At 35.4% G+C, this 23,211-nt stretch overlaps 1 protein-coding gene across 2 annotated transcripts in view; it reads left to right on the plus strand.

Annotated features, from left to right (window-relative positions):
* ESRRG (estrogen related receptor gamma) overlaps positions 1-23,211 on the plus strand; it is a 226,144-nt gene that overhangs the window by 5,175 nt on the left and 197,758 nt on the right. The window contains exons 2-3 of one of the 2 annotated variants that reach the window (XM_010366505.2): positions 3,066-3,241; positions 3,677-3,795. The exons of the other annotated variant lie outside the window; for it this stretch is intronic. The gene's annotated coding sequence lies outside the window, so the exon portion shown is untranslated. The remainder of the gene's footprint in view (positions 1-3,065; positions 3,242-3,676; positions 3,796-23,211) is intronic. 2 annotated transcript variants of the gene reach the window in all.

Below are 23,211 nucleotides of genomic sequence, written 5' to 3' on the forward strand. Positions count from 1 at the left end.
ATCTATGTAGATTATAGATATGCTGCTAAAAGTATTCATGTACATTTATATAATAAAGTAGATCTCAAGCATTATTCTAATCAGTTAGTTGCCAGTTAAATTTGCCAGGCGTGATTTTAACCTGGAATTGGTATTTCAGTTATTTACAGATCTGATTTTAAACTGAGTTTATTTAACTAGTGTGTATTAGACAGTTAACAGGTAACCTAGTAAGTCAGTTTGTTTCTGATTTTAGAATTTTCACATTAATGTTATTCATGTATTCAGTATCTAGAAATCATAAATAATTTGTAAAATAGGAAAGAAATTACTGATATTAAATGTATAATTTAATGGTTTGGGCCCATATCCAAGAAACAATTTTGAATTAGCTCTTGGCTACATTCTTTTCTTACACAATTGGACCTGACAAATACATCCTAATGTAAAGCATGATAGCTTTCAAACAAATGCAAAATATGAATTTCATTTATCTGCACTACATAAACATGTCATTTGCTCTTTTTCTAAAAGCAAATACATAAAATTAATAAGTATTATATTTCTATAAAGTACATTATAGATTTCAGAATTATTTAATTTTATTCTAAGAGGTAAGTTTAGAAGTCTGTGAATTTACCTAGTAAATGAGTGTTGAGAGAAACCACTTATGCAATTGCTCTTTCTATTCTAATTCTTGTTCTAATTCATATTCTGTTTAAAATTCCTAGATTCATTGCCTACCTTTATTTATTTGCATAACATTTTAACAAATTTACTGCTATTGTGTTTTTAAAAAAATTCTGCTAACCGCTTCTTTATGCCAGTCTATCAGATCAGAGTTAACTCCTTTATTATCTGAGGGTAGGGAATGACAGACTTTTGAATGATTTACCTGGCCTTTTATTTTTGTTTCAAGTTCATTTTTAGACTTGTACTTTGTAAGGTCTAGGAAATCTTAGCTAATAAAATAATTTCCATTCAGAGTTTTAGCACACACATCTCTCCACTCTACTTTTTCTTCCCAGAAGTGAAACATGTTTCTTGTTCTATGATTTGGACAATATTTCTCAGTATTTTCCGAATGTGTTTTCTAATCAATTATTCAGGGTTTTTCAAATGTATCTTCTAACCAATTATCCAAAACGATTGAATTGAGAGAGTTTAGATTTAGTTAGTGTTGTATATACAGTGTGTATATACACAAATTTCCCCTTATAATGTTTAAAAATATTTTTAAATGTTTGAGGGAAACTTGTTTTTGATGTTTTGATTTCTTCAAATGATATGTCATTTTAATTTATGACAATGCACGTATACTTGGAAGGTAACTTACTAAGGCAAAACAATGAAAGAAAAAGCACAGTTTTAAAGAAAGTGGCTTATTTCTGGTCAATTAAAGTCCATTTCAGTATACTGGCATAGATCTATATGTGCATTTCAATGTAGCTATAAAACACACAACACTAACAATTAGAAATACAACCTATGGCTATATGCAGTTCTTTCAAACAATATAGAAAAGGAAAACACTTGGTTTTGGCATTTAAAAATTTTTAAATACTTATTAAATTGCCAAAACTTACAGGGAACCTATTTCAGATTAGATTAAATTCTAAAAGAACTGAAAAGTACATTTATATTTTAATTATAAAAAATAATCTTTGTCATATATATTCATCTGTGACTTCTCATTTTTCTTTGAGTGAAACAAAATTTCATATATACTTTTCCTCATTTTGGTTGGAAGTACACATTATGTGTAATATGCTTTGGCAGGACTTACCTAGCCAAAGAAAACAAATTAATATTGGGCATACTGAGGGCTATCAGGTATATCACAGACGTGTCAATTTAACTTTGTTTCATTATACACCTTCTCTGCAAACAGTTGGCTAAGATGGTACTAAATAAAAGGGAACCTACCAGTAAATTCTCATACCAGATTGATGGCTAGTGTAAGTGTAATGAAAAAACAGCTTGCTTGCTTACTTATCTTTAAAAATGAACTGTAGGAATACAGATAGCATAGATAACAATAAGTTTCCAAGAAAAAAAAAAAAGAATAACTTAGGCTTGTCGAAATTTTTCTACTACCCTGAAAGCAAAATAGGATTAGAAAGACAAAAGTCTCTGAAGTGGTGAACCTCAGTTGCTCTTATTTGTGAAGTAAATAAAAACTTAAAGAAGGGGAGAATCCAAAGGAACATGCACAATCCACCTTTATCAGGGAACACCTCTTTTTGTTGCACTTTGCATACATTTTCTGGAAAAGAAAAAAAATCTTACGCTTTCATTTTGTATGGCATATTCAATATGCAAAAGAAAAAAAGAGAAAATTAAAACGTAAATTAAGAACTTATGCACAGAAAATAGGCAGAAGCACAGTAAATTCTTTTTTTTCCCATGATCAGAACAATATCTTTGTAAATGATAATTCCTTTTTCATCTATTCTAGAAAGATGTTACTCATTTTTCATAGCCTTTGAGAATTTGAACAAAGGACTCGTTAAAGAAATATATATTTTTTTCATACTCACAATGTGAGTGAAAATATCTTAAAATGATACTTTTCAAGGCAGTTATTATGTAACAATATTTATAAGAACTTACGTTGCTTTGAAAATAATAGTAACTGCATATTAATCATATATCCAGAACTGCATCCAAAATTAACCAAAATAGCAGGTCATATAAAAAATTATAGACTGAGGTATTCATTAAAGAGAAAAAAATAATAAACTATGAGGTTGTTCAATTGATTGCCCTTGGCCCTCCATAATTCCAAAGTATCCTAGTACATCAACTTCTCCAAAAATGTAAGATGGGCATGTTAAATTGTACTCATTTTTCAATAAATAAAAGAATATTCTGACAATTTTAAATTTCTTTTCAGCCATTAATTCATTAAAACAGATCAGATATTTTGAGGAGGAATATCATACCCATAACCAACCGTTCATGACCAAAGAAAGGGAAAGATGGATATGGTTGGTGAGAACCATGTCTTTTTCCTATGACAAAGTGACTGTATACAGTTGGTGCTGGGTCCTATGAAATGACGGAAGCATCCCTTTTATCCATAGACTTGAATGAGACCTGCCTCATCAGTCATGGGATCATAGTGTCACAGATGAAAAAGCAACCATCAGCTGAATTGTACTGAACTACACACTTGGCTAATTCATCTTATTGCTCTACACATCTAAAGGAAGGCTCATTCTGTTCTTGGAGTCTAGACAGCATCAGGAGTTGGGCTCAGGTGGGAACATGTGGCCGCCTTTTTCTGTTCTCTCTTAGTCATTCAGCAAAGGGAGGTGAGGAACAAATGGACAATTTATGCACAGAAGCTCAGGCAGAGATTCTTTCCTAGGGTCAGGAATTTGTTGTTACTCAGTCATTCAAGTAGATTTCTGATTTCTCTTATGTTCTAGAAATGTCATTGTTATCTTTCATGATCCAAAGTACTATCCATAAATGATGAGGTGTGTCTTTCAATTCATATGAGCCATGAACTAGTTTAAGCATTTATTAATAGAAATGGAGAACAGATCATCTATTTACTTTAGTGTGAATGATGATTCTTTTTTCATGCCTTTATATTGAACTATTCAGTTGGTTAAGTCTGAAGAATAAGACAAATAATAAGAGGTTAAAAACTCAAATTGTATTTTTTTATTTCTTTATTTTCTTATAGTGAACAAAACTTTAATGTCTAGAGCATTTATGAGGGTTTTAATGATTGGAAAATCTATCCTGAGAATGTGGTCACCATATGTGACAGCCTTGCTTTCTATCTTGTCTTCAGTTTCTGGGGTAAGTTCGGTGATATTGTCTATTGTCTTCCTTTGCTTACATTATAGAACTTCTCTGCTGCCACATTGAGATAACCTGAAGTGTGGGGGGAATGCCTGCTCGGTTCTAAAACACTTTCCTAAACACCTTCCCTTCCTCTATCCCAGCAGTATTTTCCTTCACAATTTCTGTTTCTATTCATCTGTTTTATTAAAGGGTCATTTACTTTGGTAAAAGGTAAGTGCATGATATTCACCCATATTTGCATACAGTGTACACTTCATTTTCCCTCTGAATTCCGAAGAGATTGCCTTCAACTTTTTATATTTGTTTTTCTTTTTGTTTCTGTTTGTTGTGCATTCTAGTTGAGTGCTTTTATAGTGTTTTCTTGATTGTTGTCAGTTTGGGATACTGGAGGCTGACATTTTTGTTAAGTTAATGTCACAGCAGAAAAACCTATGGTAAACTCGAATCTGGCTATAGTGCATAGAAGATACAACTTATGTTTGATTGTGTGTAAATACAGTTAGTTAGTTGGGGGTTTATCAGATAGCTTGGCAGAAAGAGAGAGGAGCAGTACAAACTGTTTTCAGTTAACTGTGCTGTTCATACACCTGATAAGATTGAGAAAGCTTTTCGAAATGCTGATAGGCTTTGAATAAGAAAAGAATAATCACTTCTACTGGCACCAGCTTATCGGGAATGAAGTAAAATGCCAACACTTTTACATTAGCAAAAGTAAATGTTTTAGACACTCTGTGCCTTTTTTCATTCAAGTTAAATAGGAGGGGTGCTTTTGAGTGTGCTGTGATGAATAGAGGGATTTATTACCTTGACGAAATTACAGGTGAATATGTTGATAAAAGAAACTTCAGCATCAACAGCAGCTTCTTTGATAAGCAGGTGCATCTCTGCTGTACGTTCTCTGGAGAAATCAAGTACTCCTTTCTCCACTCCAATTCTATTAAACATCATTTCTGATGTTAGAAGATGCAGTTATGCCCTATGTCAATCCAGTCTCCCCTGTTTTTTTCAGCAGATGGGTTACAGGTATTTGAAACTTAGCTGATCAGACTTGTAAAATGCTAGTCTGCTCTGGTTAAATAAGTTAGGGCATCTGTGAGTTGTGCTGAATGAGCAAACTCCTACAGGAGAAATCTTTTTTTTTTTTCTTTTCAAGAAAGGAATGAGATTAATTATAAAGTTAGGATTCTTTAATGAGAAGATAAATGTATTTGTCCAAGTAATAGTCCATCTTAAAGCACCTCCCCTTGAAAAAAGAGATATTGGTTTTTTCTTCAATATAAACCATTAACTCTCTCAGTTCTGCCATTTTCTCTTCTTTGTAATTTGACGCCTACAAATAATTTGGCGTATTCAGATTTGATAAATGATAGTGCAAGAGCAGATTGATTGATTTTGGATTACTATTGATTACTCTCAATGAGATCACTGTGACACACTCGAATCAATAGTATTCGATTAAGCAAGGCACCACCGTTCTATACATTCAGCAGCAGTGGGGAATTCAGGAACAGAATGTTCACAAGCTGATAAATTGACAAAGCGTTCAGCTTTAAATAGCCCTTTGTTCAGCACTAGTTCCTTAAAATATATTTCATTGGAAAGTTCGTTTTTGCAACTCGGGACCTTTCTGTGGAAGAAAGGTCATCAGTTTAAGGTTTATTAAATTTTAACTAAAAACAACTGGGCTCCATTTAGGTGTAAAGTAATTTAAGTACTTACTGCAGGCAACCTTCATGCTTTTGAGCTGTTGCTCAAAGGTTTCATTCTTTTATGAAGATGTCAATTGTAAACATAAAAATGCATCACTGGAAATGTAATGGTTTAAGATTCAAATGGAAATAAAAATTCCTGCCCGAGGAAAGCACTATAATCAAAATAAGGTGGTCTTCACTTTCTTCAGAAGTGGGCAAGCTTAGCAGCAGTGCTGGGAGGCAGCAGCAGGTAGCGCACCTTGATCAAGCGCACAGCTGCTTATATTTTTTTCCTTCTTATCCGAGGGTATTCATCATGTCGCCAATACTACATGCAAAACACTAAATATCATTTGATCTGAAAACCGTCACTACTGCTGATACACTGAAATCTTTTTGTCCTGACTAAACTTACAAAGGCGCTGGAAAAAAAAAAATCATGTCTCAAATCCTTTAGTCAAGGACCTCAAGGATAAGATTTTTCTATCATATTCCATTATTGTGCAGTCTTGGCACTTGGAATGAAGCATTTGCTGTTCTGTTACATAGCATTGCTAAGTGGCTTCACCAAAAGGCGAGGATATAGTAAACATTCCATTGAATATGTAAATGTTCTTACATGCAAAACCTTCATTTCACATGAAATGTTTACCACTAGGGCCTGTGTACCCAAGCCCTTAATAGGTTCCAATCTTAAAATAGACTTGGATAAGTTCTCTCATTTTCATATTAATTTTTTTAAAAAAAATTGATGTGGCTTTCTGAGGGAAAAAGCAATAGGAAGGTCAAATTTGAAATCATAAAATTCCTTGATGAAACATCAGACTTTTTTGAATGAAAGTAAGGTAATGGGATTCTAATTATATTAGGCAGAGGCATGTGAAGTTGCCATTTTTGTAGGTCAAACAATGGTCAAGTATCAGTAATTTCATATGATTCAACACAATAATTAAATTTATTTCTCTACTGTTCATATTCCATAATCAAATTGAAAGCAACAACTTTTTTATTATTTTTCTGATGGGCTGTCACAGATGATGGGAGACAGATGAATTCTATATACAATTATACCAAGTATCTTATATCATTTTTAGCAACTTTTTTTTTCTAGCATCATTAAATAGCTGCCAATTATGAAGTATTGTACACACTGAAAAAGTATGCATTTATCTGCTATGTCTTCTGTGGTTGCTTTACTGCTTTTGAGAATCCATGTAAAATTTGCATCTGCTGAGGAAGACCATGTCACAAACGCCAGAGAAAGCGCCCATGAGAAAAAGTAGTCACCCCCTAGAAAGAGCACATTGCTAAGGGTAAATAGTTTCAAAACAAATTGGGGAAAAGATACCAACACCTCAAATATTTCATCCTCACATTCATTCGTTAAGAGAACCTTAATATGCTAGTTAGTGCTTTTTGTGCTTCCCCCAGAGAAGCATTAAAACTGTGCTCCATGAAATCTGTGCACCACTGGGGAGCGGGCAGCTACAGAACTTCCTGAGTTGGCAGTGGAGCCCAGGATGCTTTATTGGCTATTGCAGTCAGGAAAGGTGCTTCAGGAGATGTAATAAAAGGACCCCAGAGCCACCATTTGATCCCCCAGATGTGCAGCTCCTATTGGAACTGTCCTGCACTGGCCAAAAGGAGCTTTCTTGGCCCACCTGCGGGCAGAACCTGGCTCCCAGATAGGAAGGAAATTGGCTCAGTCGGTCGATAGGTAGGAGGGAGGGGCTCTGATGCCACTGCTGGAAATGTCAGTACAAAGTGCTTCTTAACTTAGGGTCACGTCAGGACTCAGTACGTTTTTCTCCTTCTGGGTAAATGTACGACAGCTTACATCTTGTTTCAACAAGAAGGGTGGGCATCGTTCACCGAAACTTGATTGAGCGAATGCTTCTGCCTGGTCCCACTGTCGGCCTTGGAGTTTTCCCTTAGTAGTGCATTTCCCCCCTGTCTGTGGCACTGAATTTGATTTATCCTGGTCACACCATGGATACTGATGGCAGAATATATTTATTCTCTGTTCACTTTGGATGCAAAATTCTATGAGTAGAAAGGTTAACCATAGAGTATTTTAAATGAATGATTAAGTACAGATTCTTTTGTTAAGGACTCAAAGTAGTGACTCACATGTACACCTGATTACAACAGCATTTTTTAAAACTGTATTTGCGTCAGTTTTACCGAAAGACATAAAAAGCTCAGGAATATAAATAACCCAATGGCAGTCAGACTTTTCAATAAAAGCAATTGGTTGCCTTTTTTTGTTTAATGGCAAACTTGGGACATTGGAGCCTTATTTGCAAATGACAGGAAAGATTTTGTGGGGTTTGCTTCTCTTGTCTTCTGGACCCTGGGCAAGCTTTGTTTCCAGCTCTGTACAGTAGCTTTTGTCCAGCTTCTTCGTTAGTTTTAGTGGGATTTCTCCAAACAGCATGAACCCCAGCCCATCAGCAGGCTGCTAGTCAGCAGCAGGTGTGAACAACATAAAACAGGATTAACACTGAACCGAAGTGTGTACTAAAAACAGAACCCCTGCCTTGTTTTTAAAAAAGACGGCAGGACTGGAAGATAGAAGCCACTCTGGACTTGTACCCGCCTTGTTTACTAAACAGTGTTCAATGGGCTATGTAAATGGCTCTGTTTAGGTGCAGAGAAGGCATGCGAGGGAGCATACACTCATTTTCTCTTTTTTTAAAACTATAAACTCAAAACACATGCAGAAAATTCTTCTAAGACTCTCAGAAGAGAAAAGCAAAATAAAACAAAAATTAGGTAAATCCTGAACCAGGATTTCAGATTAATATTGCAAAGATACTGTCCTTATTGACAAATTAAAAGTTGATTGTCGTTTGGTGTGTTGTATTTTCCAGCTCTAAAAAAAAATTTATTGTTTGGTTTATTCTAAGATTTTTTTTGTGTGTTTAGTTATGTGACTTAATTTATATTTTCACCCAGGTCAGCAAACCACAAATAAGTACACTCAGTAATTTCATTAGAGAGTATACATACTACCTCCATTTTTTTTTTTTTTTTTTTTTTTAAATCAGCACTACTTACATAGGAAAAAAAAGCTGGCAAAAAAATCATAGTTAATAAAGGGGGTTGCATTGATTCAAAAAATGGATCATTGTGTTGAATCTTGGCATTTGAGTCAGTTTGTGAATATTTTGTTTGGCAAAGAGAAAGGGACATTTAAAAGTATGTTTCTCTTTTTAAATTAAACTAATTCTAGTATATATTAGGTTAAAGGTTGGACATATGTTTGTTTATTAGGTTCAGAATAACACGTATTTTGAAACTTCCAGGCTTGGCCATATCCAGGAAGAGGTCTGAAATAAGAAAATAACAATTTAATTAATTAGAGAAATTATATATATAGAGATGTATATATATACACACACACACATACATATATATCTGTACACACATGCACACACACATAACTCTTCTTTGAACACATGCAAATGTAAGCTTTTTGCATATATATGTATTGTCATTACACTGATTTCTTTTTTCTTTTTTATTATACCTTAAGTTCTGGGATACATGTACAGAACATGCAGGTTTGTTACATAGGTACATAGGAGCCATGGTGGTTTGCTGCACCCATCAACATATCATCTACATTAGGTATTTCTCCTAATGCTATCCCCCCCTTAGCCCCCAACTCCCCTACAGGCCCCAGTGTGTGATGTTCCCCTCCCTGTGTCCATGTGTTCTCATTGTTCAACTCCCACTTGTGAGTTGAGAGCATGTGGTGTTTGGTTTCCTGTTCCTGTGTTAGTTTGATGAGAATGATGGTTTCCAGCTTCATCCATGTCCCTGCAAAGGACGTGAACTCATCCTTTTTTTTATGGCTGCATAGCATTCTGTGGTGTATATGTGACACATTTTCTTTATCCAGTCTATCATTGATGGGCATTTGGGTTGCTTCCAAGTCTTTGCTATTGTGAACAGGGCTGCAATAAACATATGTGTGCATATGTCTTTATGGCAGAATGATTTATAATCCTTTGAGTATATACCAGTAATGGGATTGCTGGGTCAAATGGTATTTCTGGTTCTAGATCCTTGAGGAATCACCACACTCTCTTCCACAATGATTGAACTAATTTACACTCCCATCAACAGTGTAAAAGTGTTCCTATTTCTCCACATCCTCTCCAGCATCTGTTGTTTCCTGACTTTTTAATGTTTGTCATTCTAACTGGCGTGGGGTGGTCTCATTTTGGTTTTGATTTTCATTTCTCCAATGACCAGTGTAATTACACTGATTTCTAACACTCCAAAAATGTGTTCAAATATAGACATTTATATAAGGTGGATCTATTTGAGAATATAATGCAAACTTTACTAAAAGAATACTATTGAAAAGTAAAAAATTAAAATTTTGTTTATAATTCTCTTTCAGTAGCATCTTGGTAATATATATTACTTTCATTGTCTTTTATATTCCAGGCTTAAGTTGTAATTACATACTCATTTCTTCATTCTTTATTTACACTTATTCTTATTTTTAAAATGGCTTTTTTTCCCCTGAGACTTTGCCACTAATTTTATTTTAGAAGTAATATTGCCTACCAATTTAATTATGACTGTCTTAACACACATTGAATATACCAAGAATATTCAAATCATTATGAACTACATAAATTCTAAAAATTATGTTTCCATTCCACAGTCACTATCTTAAAAAATTAATTTAACACCACTTGCCTTCCAGTGTATTTTTTTCTTAAGAAATGTTTATTCTCTTCTGTTTAGTATTTTTAAGTATCCTCCATTATGTACAGTAATTACGTTGTGGGTACATAGCTTAATGATAGTTAATAAAATCAGAAAATATCAGTTTAAAATGAATTTTAAAGTGTATTTCATATAACCAACACTCTGGTGTCAAATTAATTGTTTATAGTCTCACAGTACATCAAAAAAGATTACATGTGTTCTTTTGCAGTTTTTAAAATCATTGAAGTTATCAATTTAGTGCATTAAACTGCATTTTCTTGATCATTCAAAAGTATTTGGCTGTGTGGAGACACTGAGTTAAGCACTAAGATCCTGAAATAAGTTATAAAAACATGTGAATGTTTAAAAATGGGATTTTTCGTACCTAAGTCTCCAGTGTAAACAGGGGTCAGTCTTCATAAAATAAAATCAGGACTTTAAGTAGCAGTAATTTTACATAAAACTTCAGCAAACTGAAACTTTCACCCTGACTTTCTGATTTTGGCTTTTTAGAACTGATGTGAAATTCACGTCATGAATGTAATTAGGAATTGTGCATTTAGATCCTGAATGTGGCGAGAATGTGATTGGGGTCTTGGAGCAGTCAAGTCTGATCTGGCCTGTGCTCCTTCAGCTAAAAGGTGGGCCTGATTATTTTGCTTTGTGAAGACTTGATCACCAAAGTTGCCATTAAGTCTTAAAATGCTGAACATTACTTGCATATGATTTTTTAGACTGATTAAAGAAAAGGAAAAAAAAAATGCTTTAAAAGATCATGTAAGACAATATATTTCCCAGGTAGCAGAGAAGGTAAGAAGGATTTGTTTGAACTCTAGAATGTGTATGTTGTTTGACTTTGAGGGAAAGGTTTGAATTAGTAAAATCATTCCAATCAAAGTAAATGACTATTGAAAAGCAGTTTTTATAAGAAAACCTTGCCCTGAATCTTGAGATAATCTCACAGCTATTGTCTTTGTCCAGCATTTGTACAACACTGCCTGGTAGTTCCCAAAAGCCTGGGATTTCAATTTACCTGAGGACTCAAAGATTGAACTCAAAGCAGTTCTCTGTTTGCAGCATCTCTTCAGTGGATGCATTTTATTTAGGAATTTTATTTATTTATTTATTTTTGAAGATACAGATTGGTTTGCTTCAGGTCATTAAAATTATTATTGTCTTTCACATTTTTAGATGTTTATAATTAGATGATTAGGGAAGTTAGGTCATAAGATTTATATTGGCATCAGTTAAGTTTATAGAAGGATTAAAATCATGGTATCATGGCACCATTGCCAATCGGAATACGCCAGAAATATCTCGAGAGAGTTTTTGTCAAGCATTTATGCTCAATTAAAATTTATACTACATGTTACTGAGCGCTTGTCTCAGGATAGCTTGGCATCATGTTGTTGTAAGTTTCCAATTGCAAGTGATATGCAATGCATTTTGTGTGTGTGTGTGTTGTAGTATTATAGGATTACAAACTTTGGAAGGGAAATGCCACAGTTTTAGAAATGACACCAGAAATATGAGACAAAGAACTATTGCAACATGGGCACAGCCAGCATTTTCTGCAACATCAAAAGGCTGTAAACATATGGTTTTTATCTTTTCCACTCCATATATGCAAAGGACCTTTATGTAAGCACTGCAGACATGAGCTGAGTCACCTCACCTATGTTTTGCTTTGTTTGTGGGTTAATTTTTGCAAAATATTTGTGAACATGCTTTATCCACCCCTCGCCCACTGTAATGTTTCTGAGTTTTCCCATATCACTCCCTTTGAATTCTCTTCACTTTTTAAACCTGAGGTGGAATGTTTAAAATGGATGCATTCTTCATGTATAGTGCCAGAATGCTTCAGAAACCTTCACCATAGTCTTAAAAAAGACAAACTCACTAACAAAGCAACAACATGAAACATCAGGGGTTGCTGGGGGTGGGAGACGAGGAGGAAGAGGGCAGCTGGTAATTTATGATTTCTCTAGTATTGCATGTAAAGGATTTGCCAGTGTCCCACTTCCACCCCACCCCCAAACTACACACCGCTCAGTGTTAGGATGATGATAATGTACCTGGAAGGAAAAGGCAGTCCATGCCCAGGCAGGCAGCATCAGACAGGGCGCCTTGCCATCTGCCCCACCTGCTGCATTCATGAGTCCATCTGGTGACTGCAATAGCTCATTGTAGGCCTCTTCTGAGGAACATTCGGGCTGAAAAGCAGGCAGTGTGAATTATTTAGGTAGCTAGTATAAATAAATAGAAGGAAAGAAGAAGAGTAACAGGGGAAGGATCTGAAAGAACCTGCTGCTCCCTTGGTCCTGGGTGCTTTGGAATGCTTTAATGCATGAAAGCATTCGATTTGCATATAGATTTAGATGTATAGATCATTGTGCAGATTACAAACCAATGAGTTTTATCTAGATTTAGATAGTGCTCAGCCTGTTTTGCACTTCAAATATGGGCAATTCTAGGTAGGGAATCTTTGGGACTTTCAACGTAAGTGTAACTGATGAAAAGTAGTATTTTTGGGGATTGATTTAGCAAAATAAAACAACAGTGTGCCCTTTTGGAAACAGATGTTTTAAAATGGGGATAACACATTTGACTTTTTAGTGAATAATTTACGCAGATTGTGTCCTTTTATTCCTTCCTAGATATAGAAAATTATAAAATAATTTATATGTCAATTATGCTCATTTATGTGGCCATTCAGAATATTTTAGTTAGCTACCATGTACAAAGCATTGTTTTGAATTTTGCATAAACATTAATATATACTAACTATTAAATGAAAGTCTTCAAACATGTAAATCTCTATATAACTGTATGTTTTGTGCCTCAATAAACCACATGGACAGGTACCTACTTGATTAGCCCAAAAAAGAAATACTTAAAGCAATTGTAAACTACAGTCAAACAAGTCATTTATATGGAAATAGACACTGTTGCAATTAGGAAAGTTTAAACATACTGTTTTTTAAAGACTTACTGGCATCATTTTGTATCTAACAAGACAAGTTTACAAAGCTGTAGTGTCATTGTGGTCTATTATGAGCTAATTTTTATGAACATGATTTTAAATTGTAAATCAAAGTTTAGAACTGTGAATGGAATTGGTAGCTTCCAGACTTGAAACAAATTTTCCTATTTTTCTTCCTCAAAATCATTCAGAACATAGTATCATTTGGGGCTGTAGGTAGGGGGTTTTATTTAAATTACAATTTAAAAAAAACCTACTCCTCCCATTTTTACATTATAGATTAACACAGACATATACATATGGATAATATTATATATCATATCTTGTGATTATATCTTATTTTATCTTATTTGTTAACCGAGTACCTATGATAAAGTCATGAAAAGAGAATTTGTTTTTTAATATTTCCTCTGGCTCCATATGTACAGAAAGGCATGTGATGTTTTGCACTTTAGAATTTACTAGATCTTTTTTTCTTCTTTTATTTTGGAGAGAGACAGAGGTTTGCTCTTGTTGCCCAGGCTGGAGTGCAATGGCACAATCTCCGCTCACTGCAATCTCTGCCTCCTGGGTTCAAAGGATTCTCCTGCCTCAGTCTCCCAGCTAACTGGGATTATGGGTGCCCACCACCATGCCCAGCTAATTTTTTTGTATTTTTAGTAGAGATAGGGTTTCATCATGTTGGCCAGGTTCGTCTTGAACTCCTGACCTCAGGTGATCCACCCGCCTCGGCCTTCCAAAGTGTTGGGATTATAAGCGTGAGCCACCGCACCCGGCCAAATTTACTAGATGTTTAGGGTTAGTTAACAGCATCCCACTTGACTCAATTCAGTTCCAAAGTAAATTTAAAAGATCTGCTTTTTTTGAGTCAGTGAAGTGCTAGCCTTCATTTAAATAAGCAGTGTCTATATGGGGAACAGAACATACATCAAAATGAATCACACTGCTAACTCAAAAGGTAACCAGTAATCCTTTTTATATTTTTTTAATACTTTTTACTTTAAGAAAATTTATTTATACCCAGTTTTTTCCCAAAAAGTCTTTGAGGTGATTGATTCCTTTTTATCTGCATTTAAAACCATTTTCCAGCACCAAATAAAATGAAATATTTTCCATACATCAAGCAACTCTGTAAAATTTAAGGTCCGTCAATAAAATTCAGGTGAGTTAGGCAAGACTGAAGTTTATCTCCCACTCACCCATTCTTTTTTGGCCCTATACTTCCTCCTTTGATATATCAGCTCTCTCTCTTCCCACCCCCATATTCAACAACAATCCCACTCCTGCACACACACACACACACACACACACACACATCTATCTAGCTTTGAAAACATACCATTAAAAACAGCCATTGTCTATTTTTTCTTTGCAGTTAAAACAAAAAGCAAAAATAAATAAATAAATAAAATAAAATAAATTACATTTATACAGAATTAGTAACAAAGACCTTCACTTACTCTTACATTATCTTTTCCTGAAAAGCAGGCTATTTCTCACAGAGTCACTGGAACACTGTTTGCTACTCTAGACAGGCAAAGAAGGACAAAGTTGACAGAGACAAAACTTAATTAAAGGTAACCTTTATCAAGCTTTTCCAACATATGGCCCAGGATGACTTTGAGTGCGACCCAACACAAACGCGTAAACTTTCTTAAAACATGAGTTTTTTCTTGTGATTTTTTTTAAAGCTCATCAGTTATCATAGTATTAGTGTATTTCATATGTGGCCCAAGACAATTCTTCTTCCTATGTGACCCAGGGAAGCCAAAAGCTTGAACACCCCTGCACGTTAGTGGTTGGTTAACTGCAAGAACAGCAGTTGGCTCAGTATTTATTTGACAACTTCAGGGAACATCTATAGATATCTTGAGGCTCCTTAGATAAACAAAGTAATTAAATGTTTAAAAAATCTTTTAACTGCATCTGTACAAGAATAGGTAAGCTGTTTTCTTATTGCTTTGATTGGTTTGTATTCACCACAACTTATGGTGCTCATTTATTATTTTTTTTTTAAATTTAAGGGATACTGGCAAGAATCCTCCTGAGCACTCTTTTCTCTCCTTTTTTATTCTGATGTTAGGGTATTAGAACTTCTCTGATCTAATATGGACAGGACTAGAATAATTCACATGTACATGATTTCACCAACTCATGTGCTTGGGTCAACTTTGCCTGGAATATCTTTTTTTTTTTTTTTTTTTTTGAGGCAGAGTCTTGCTCTGTTTCCCAGGCTGGAATGCAGTGGCATGATCTCAGCTCACTGCAACCTCCACTTCCTGGGTTCAAGCAATTCTGCTTCTTCAGTCTCCTGAGTAGTGGGGATTACAGGCATGCGCCACCATGCATGGCTAGTTTTTTTCTGTGTGTGTATTTTTAGTAAAGACAGGGTTTTGTCATGTTGGCCAGGCTGGTCTCGAGCTCCTCCTCCTCAAGTGATCCACCCATCTCGGCCTCCCAAAGTGCTGGGATTACAGGCATGAGCCACCACACCCGGCTTGCCTATAATATCTAATAACTTACTTTATCCTAAGATCACATGAAAATATATTTGTTTCATCAGGGGAAGTCTAGAGTGTGTTTATTTTCATGAAATGGGAACTGAAACTTAGTAAATGAACATGAATCAGCACAGCCTACTGGCTACGAACATCTCTTTTTAGCCTTTTACAGATTTCTTTCTTAACCCTCTCTTATAAGACTGGAGAATCTATAATCTGGGTGTTAGTTTTATTTTTATTTGATCAGCATTTTCATCCAAGGTGTTTTTAAAGGCACGAATGTCACCTTTTAAAGAAAGCTATGGCCTACCTATATGTAAGAAATTTTAAAAGGGAGATACTATAATTTGTCAAGGAGACACCCAGAAGAAAATTAATTAGCGATAACTACTTGCTTTTAAGAATTCAGACTTTATAATTATCTAGTAAATTGGTGAGTCTAGTGATTTCATTAGAACCAAAACATAAATAAAATAAATGTGAATAAAAGCCTTTTTGTAATATTTATTTCAAAAGTAAATCTCCTTTTAGTGGTTCTTCCTGAAATTTGCCATTGACAGTTTAGTCAAATCAGCCATATTTATGGTAGTCTGGCTACTTTAAATACTGCTCTCTAATAGCAGTTATGGTGTTATTAATTATATGGGATAAGTAGCAAATAGTAGCATCCACGCTGCTTCTTAATAGCCTCTCATAAAGAACTTCATTATCCCATTCATAGGGAAGAAGGGGGATGCAATAATAAATCATGGGCATTTTTATGGATTCATAAGTCAGGAGGTAAGGTGACCATTTGGGGTTTCCCAAAAGCAAGGCTAATAAATAGGGTGGTATTTACTTAAGCACTGAAGACAGTCAGCATGGCCTGGGGATCTTTTGTTTTGGGATGTCACAGCTGGTCCAGGCATAATGCCAGATTCCTTTGTTTTCTTAAAACATGTAGATTAAAACCTAGTTGTATTTGCAGGAGAGAACCCATGGCAAGAGAGGATACAGGTCTGCTGATGAGTGCAAACAGAAGGAGCAGCATCTGTGCATAAAGGAATGAAGCAGTTAAGAGAAATCTATCAGGTCCTTTCTGCTACCATTTCCTGACAGGATCTCACAGAATGTCAGACTGTTAATCTCAGGGTCATAGAGTAAGGATGATATTGGGTGCGGGTTTTAAAAATAATGCACTTTATTTTGGGAAGCAAGATAGTATGGTGCAGACTATGAGTTGGAAAGCCAGAGAAATTTATGCTACTGCTTACAGGATGTTAAGTCTGGCGATGTCATAAAATAGTATGCAAAAAATGCTTGGCAAGAGCAGGCACTCAATAAATATTTCATGCCCCCCCAAACTCCACAAACTTGCTCTTAATAATGGGGTTGTTAATAGCACTAGAAGGAAAGTAAAAAACTGAGATTTTACTTCTCAAAGCCAAATTAGCTTCTTACCTCAACCGACAAATTCTGAAGTCGAAATGAGTCATAATAAGGATTAGTCAGGGAAGCTTGAATTGAACCTATTTCTCTTGCATGTGTGACTCCTTATCAGCCTCGCACTACTTATAATTGCTGGATTCACTTTCTGAAATTAGCAAAGGGGAAAGCAAACTAAAGACAGAAACCTAGCCACTCACTGGTTTCTTCTCTGTCTGGAGTGTTAGGGTAAGAATAGGACTATAAAAATGTAGCATTTTCTGATATTAAAGGAAATGTCAAAATAAAACTAAAAGTCACCTACTAAGGTGCTAAGGGAGAAAGTATAGACTCTAGCAGATTACACTGAGATTAAAGATATTTGAAGAGGTTCTCATCTTCAGTTGCTCCTATCTTTTGAGATGCATGGGAATACCATCTTTCATACTAATCCAGTAAACAGTACTATCTGGCTCTGATGTTAGGAGGCCTTTACCAGCCTTGTTACCAGTAGTATGAGAGTCCAGCTTATATGTTTAAGAATCAGCAAATGAATGTGTAAGTGTGAGTGTTTGTGTATGTGTGTGCCTGAGAGGTGGTCCTTAATCTATTTCAGGTGAGTTTCTTGAAGGACAGGTTAAATCAACTGAATGAGCTGATTTTATCATCCTGTGGTGATTTTTTATTTATCTGATAAAATGCTTAGAAAGTAATTAATTTGTCACGGAAACATCTTGCTACTGTATATTTGCTGAATGTGTGATAATATTGCCATGACACAGGTGGAAAAATGAAGTTTTTAAAAAGCGAAAATAGCTAGAGTCTTCCTATATTTCCATCAGCTCATTTTTACTCAGACTTCTCTCTTTAAAAACAACAACTTTGCAAGACTCCCCACTTAATAGTTAAACGAGGTATCTAAGCTAGTGAGGTTAAAGAAAAGGTATGGGGGCGGGGAGTATAATAGAGGCAGCAGAGATGAGGTAGTAGATGTTGGTGCTTCGTTCTCTCTCCCCGGACCGACGATGACTGATACATCCATTAAATTTCAGCCCAGACTGATTGACTGAGTGGATTTATATAAATTTAAAAATGCAGGTCATATACCTTTTCTGATAGACTGTAAATGAGAAATAGGAATTCCTTTAAACCTCAAAGGAGGAAATCCATAGGCAAGGCTTTCTAGTCAATAAAGCTCTACAGCGTCACTCTTCTTGCTGTGTTTGTACAGTAAGTTTTAGTTAATAGACAAATATTATGCCAGCTTCTTCCTGAATTTTTCAGCAAGAGGTAATTTGTAAATTAACTCACATGGTGTTGAAGGTTTTCCAGCTTTTGTTGCAGTTTGAACTTCATTTTAGACATGAAGGGGGCAGAAATCATCCCTCGCTCCACTTTTTTTTTTTTTTCTGTGTAACAAGTGAAAATGGCATTAGTTAAGGAACAATGACTTTTATTCACACCCATTCTCTCAGTTCCTTGTCCATTTGTCCATTGGAATGAGCCACTTATCATTCTTCCAGGTTTTTCCTCTTTCAACATCAAGAGTTATGAAAGGAAAATTCCATTTTTTTCTGGCCCTCCATGACAGGTAGACTGAAGATTGTGGTCATTTGGATTAAAAACATATCCATCACCACCAGCCGGCAGGTTATTATGATGTCTCCTTTGAATATATGAATTTCATGCACTGCATGTTGGAAGTCTAAGAATGCCAACTTTTTAGATAAATAATTATCCCATTGGTGATATACAGCACACTGTTGCCATATTTTCTCACTTTTACAACATTCTTGCCCTTATCACCCATAATATAAATCTTTTGCTTTCATATTTAATAAAACTACTAGGTAAAAACCCCCTGTATTCAGTACAGTCAACCAATCACACACCATCATTTGGCTATCATTATTTGTTTTCTTGTGGCAGATATTTTAGTAGTTCTGTAGTTTAAATGTGACAGCATATTTGATACAGCAATGCAGGTAAATAAGCAGATGACCTTATGTATGTGCTGGCGATGGCCTTGGCACGCAGCCCTCAGCCTCGTGAGATTCCAGGGATAGAAAGATAGATGAATGAATAAAGTTCACAACATCAGTCAGCATTATTACCTGAACTGGCTAATCCATCAGCCAAAATTTGGAGAGTGGGGAGAAATATGTACATGTGGGTCTAGGCTAGGATAGAAGTTGCCGTTTTTCAAGAGATTGTTTTTCCTGAACTCAGTTCCCTGAGTCACAGATGCTTTGGTTCCTTAGACATTGGAGGAGGCATCTCTTCAATAGAGGCTTCTGAAGTGATGAAACCAAACTCCTTACTTCATTTCCATTTATTTTTCTGACACCCCCTAAGTTTATTTCTTACTATCCACCATCATATTGTTTTTTTAGATCTGTAAGGTTAATGCCTCTATACTGACCATCACTTACTGTTTATTTTGTGATTTTCCCATTTAAAAAAGAGGCTTAGTTATGAGTAGAGTTTGCACAGGGACATATGTACTCCACGAGGAAACTTGCAATTTTTTTTTTTTTTTTTTTGAGACTGAGTCTTGCTCAGTCACCCAGGCTGGAGCGCAGTTGTGAGATCTCGGCTCACTGCAAGCTCCGCCTCCCGGGTTCACACCATTCTCCTGTCTTAGCCTCCCGAGTAGCTGGGACTACAGTTCCCCCACCACGCCTGTCTAATTTTTTTTGTATTTTTAGTAGAGATGGAGTTTCACCGTGTTAGCCAGGATGGTCTCGATCTCCTGACCTCGTGATCCACCCGCCTCGGCCTCCCAAAGTGCCGGGATTACAGGCCTGAGCCACCGCGCCAGGCCGAAACTTGCAATCTTATATATCTAACTAGTTAGCTAATACGTCACATTGGCCAAGGGTTTCATAAGATGGATTGCACTAGTTTTTCCTTTCCCTGTTTTCCCTCAATAATTCCTACTGAGCTTTGGATAAGAAGAATACATATCCCCGCCATATCTAGTTCCCTTCTGGAAACTCGATGGATGAACTGTCCACATCTTAGGGGCAAACGGAGGGGACAGGGGCTTAAACCTCTAGGGTGTGGCCAGCAGCTACTGAGACTGAGAACTCTTAATATTGTGGGTTGTTAAAGTGACTCCACAGAGAAGTTTCCATGGCTCTTGGTTAAGACTGCCTTTATTCACAGGAGTCATTTTTATTTCCGGAAGTAGTGACAGGTTTCACACTATCTTGTCTTATTTTCCTTGTGGTTAGCGGCTAAGATGGTTGAATGTAGCTAAGCAGTTTTAGAAGTTGCCTCCACATTTTCCCCCAACCTGTGTTAAATTGTTATCCACGTGGAATCTGATGGAGGGCTCTAACCTCATTAGTTTCTTGCATAACTTCCACACAACTTTAATTCTTAGCATGGCTATTTTGACCTTCCCTGAAATTCACCACGTTTTCCTTTGGAAAAAGACCTCATTATCACAGCTAGCACCATGCCTTGCGCTTCGAAGATACTCACAAAAGATCTGTGAATTCACTAGATTAAAGCTGTGCTATAAACACCTAGCATAACTTCTTAATCTCAGGTACTGAGAATTAAGGAAATCATTTGGTATAATATTGTGTAAATTGATGAAAGACTGGTAAAACTCAGATTGCATTACTAAAAGTGCTTAAACAAACAGGAATCACAACAAATCTCAAAAATTGAATAACTTTTTGTGAGTATTCAAGGTAAGTTTGGATTTATATTACAAAATCAGATGCAGATTTTAATACTTGATTATTCCAAAAATTAAAAATGATATGTTGGGCTGGGTGCAGTGGCTCACACCTGTAATCCCAGCACTTTGAGAGGCCAAGGCAGGTGGATCACCTGAGGTCAGGAGTTAGAGATCAGCCTGGCCAACATGGAGAAACCCTATCTCTACTAAAAATACAAAAATTAGCCAGATGTGGTGGTACTTGCCTGTAGTTCCAGCTGCTCAGGAGGCTGAGGCACGAGAATCGCTTGAACCCGGGAGGTGTATGTTGCAGTGAGCTAGGATCATACCACTGCACTCTGGCCTGGGCAACAGAGCGAGACTCTGTCTTAAAAAAAAAAAAAAAAAGAGATAATTTGTTCTACAAATTTGTAGTAGTACTTTATTTTTGCATAATGCTTTAAGCTTTTCAAAAGATTTGATACCTGTTTTATCTTGTGAGTCTCAACATTCCTGTACATTAGATAAGATAGGTGTTAGTATCCCATTTTATTTAACAGATGACTGAGGCACAGTGAGTTAATTAATTTATATTAATTATACATTTTGATACAGTTAATGACAGCAAATATATGGCCAGGAAGTTCTACCTAATATCTAGCTCCAGTTTTCCATGGTGTGAAATAAGTCAGCTTCTCCTTATTAGAAGACTCTATTTCTGTACCAATTAAGGAGTAACTATGATATAAATAATCTTAGTCTTTTTTAAGTTGCTCTGTAATTTTGACTTTTCAACACTATTATTCTTTGTTACTGGGCATTTAAGAAGGACTAAGTTACCTTTTTTGTTTTTATTTTAATTTGGTCACAGTTTTGTTATTTTGGGGTCAAATAGTCAAGACAGGTACATCATGGCACTTACTGAGTATACAGTTGTTAAAGAAAATTAAAGAATAAAAAAGTCTTTAGAAGATTAAAGTGTTAAATATAGGTCTGTCTACAGTTGACATATTAAGTTGACTGTTATAAAATATTGATATTAAATCGCTGTGGTACAGCATTTTGTAGTGCAGAGTGAAGGATTTTAACAGAAATTCAAGTTTGGTTCTGGTTCTACCACAGCCTTCTTTCCTCATCTGTAAAATGGAGATAACACTCATCTTACAATGTTGTCTTGAGAACCAGTAGGGTTGTAATATTTTCCCCTGCCTTAGCAGAGAAAAGAAAAAGAACAAACTTTCTGTATACCTTTTTGGGACATATAAAATTATATCAGTATTTCTTAAGAACATTATTTTGAGAATTCACCATACACTGTGAGATGTGGTGGCGGAAGAGAGAACCATCCAAGCATCTATGCCAGCATCTTCAATGATCTAGGTTGGTGTAAATACACTCAAGGATGTTCTCATAAGGAAATTGCCTAGCAATAAATTTCCCAGAACATATCCTCATTGATAAATAACACATGGCTGTGTACATGCAATGTTTAACGCTTTGTAAGTCCCATGCTAACCACCTTTTCACACTGGTGAAATCTTCATGATCTTGACTTCATGGTATCTAGAATCAGATACTCATGACTATTATTTAAATTAATGTCATAAACATATATTTCAGACATAGAAACTCAAGAGATCAGATTCATAGCATTAGTAAACAGAAATGATGTGTTTACTTGATGTGATGCTTTGTAATTCATTCATTTACTTATTCAACAAACATCTCTTAAGTGACACATTTATTAAGTAGCTGACATGAACTCAGCATAACATGAAGTACTGGGGATACAAAGTCAAATATGATTTATAGTCTAGCCCTCAAGGAAAATGTTAATTTAAAAACATTTTGAGATAATTTTATTTTGAGATAATTATGGACTCACATGAAGTTGTAAGAAATCATACGGAGAATCCTGTTTACCCATTTTCCTTCAGTTGTAACTATTTGCATCACTATAGCATAATATTACAATCAGGTAATTGTAGTTTGTGGACTTTTCAGATCACACCAATTTTGCTCATATTCATTTGTGTGTGTGTGTGTGTGTGTGTGTGTTTAGTTTGTGGACTTTTCAGATAGCACCAGTTTTACTCATATTCATTTGTGTGTGTGTGTGTGTTTAGTTCTATATAATTTTATCACGTAAGAGATTTTTGTAATCACTACCACAGTTCAAGAAAATGATCAGTTCCATGACAAAGCATTGTTTTTATATTATATATTAAAAATTGTACTTTGTCAAAGAAATTGTAGCTTGACTAATTATTATATATTATTTGTAGAAACTAGGAGTGCAAAAACCTCCTCTGATGATTCCCATAATATTCATCTCCTTTCTTTTCATTCTCTTTCCCACCATCTTAGTTCAGGACTTTTCCTCATGATTTATCTTCATGATAAATGAAGATAATATAATATTAGCTT

Source organism: Rhinopithecus roxellana, chromosome 8 (genome assembly GCF_007565055.1).
Source record: "Rhinopithecus roxellana isolate Shanxi Qingling chromosome 8, ASM756505v1, whole genome shotgun sequence".
Lineage (NCBI taxonomy): Eukaryota > Metazoa > Chordata > Mammalia > Primates > Cercopithecidae > Rhinopithecus > Rhinopithecus roxellana.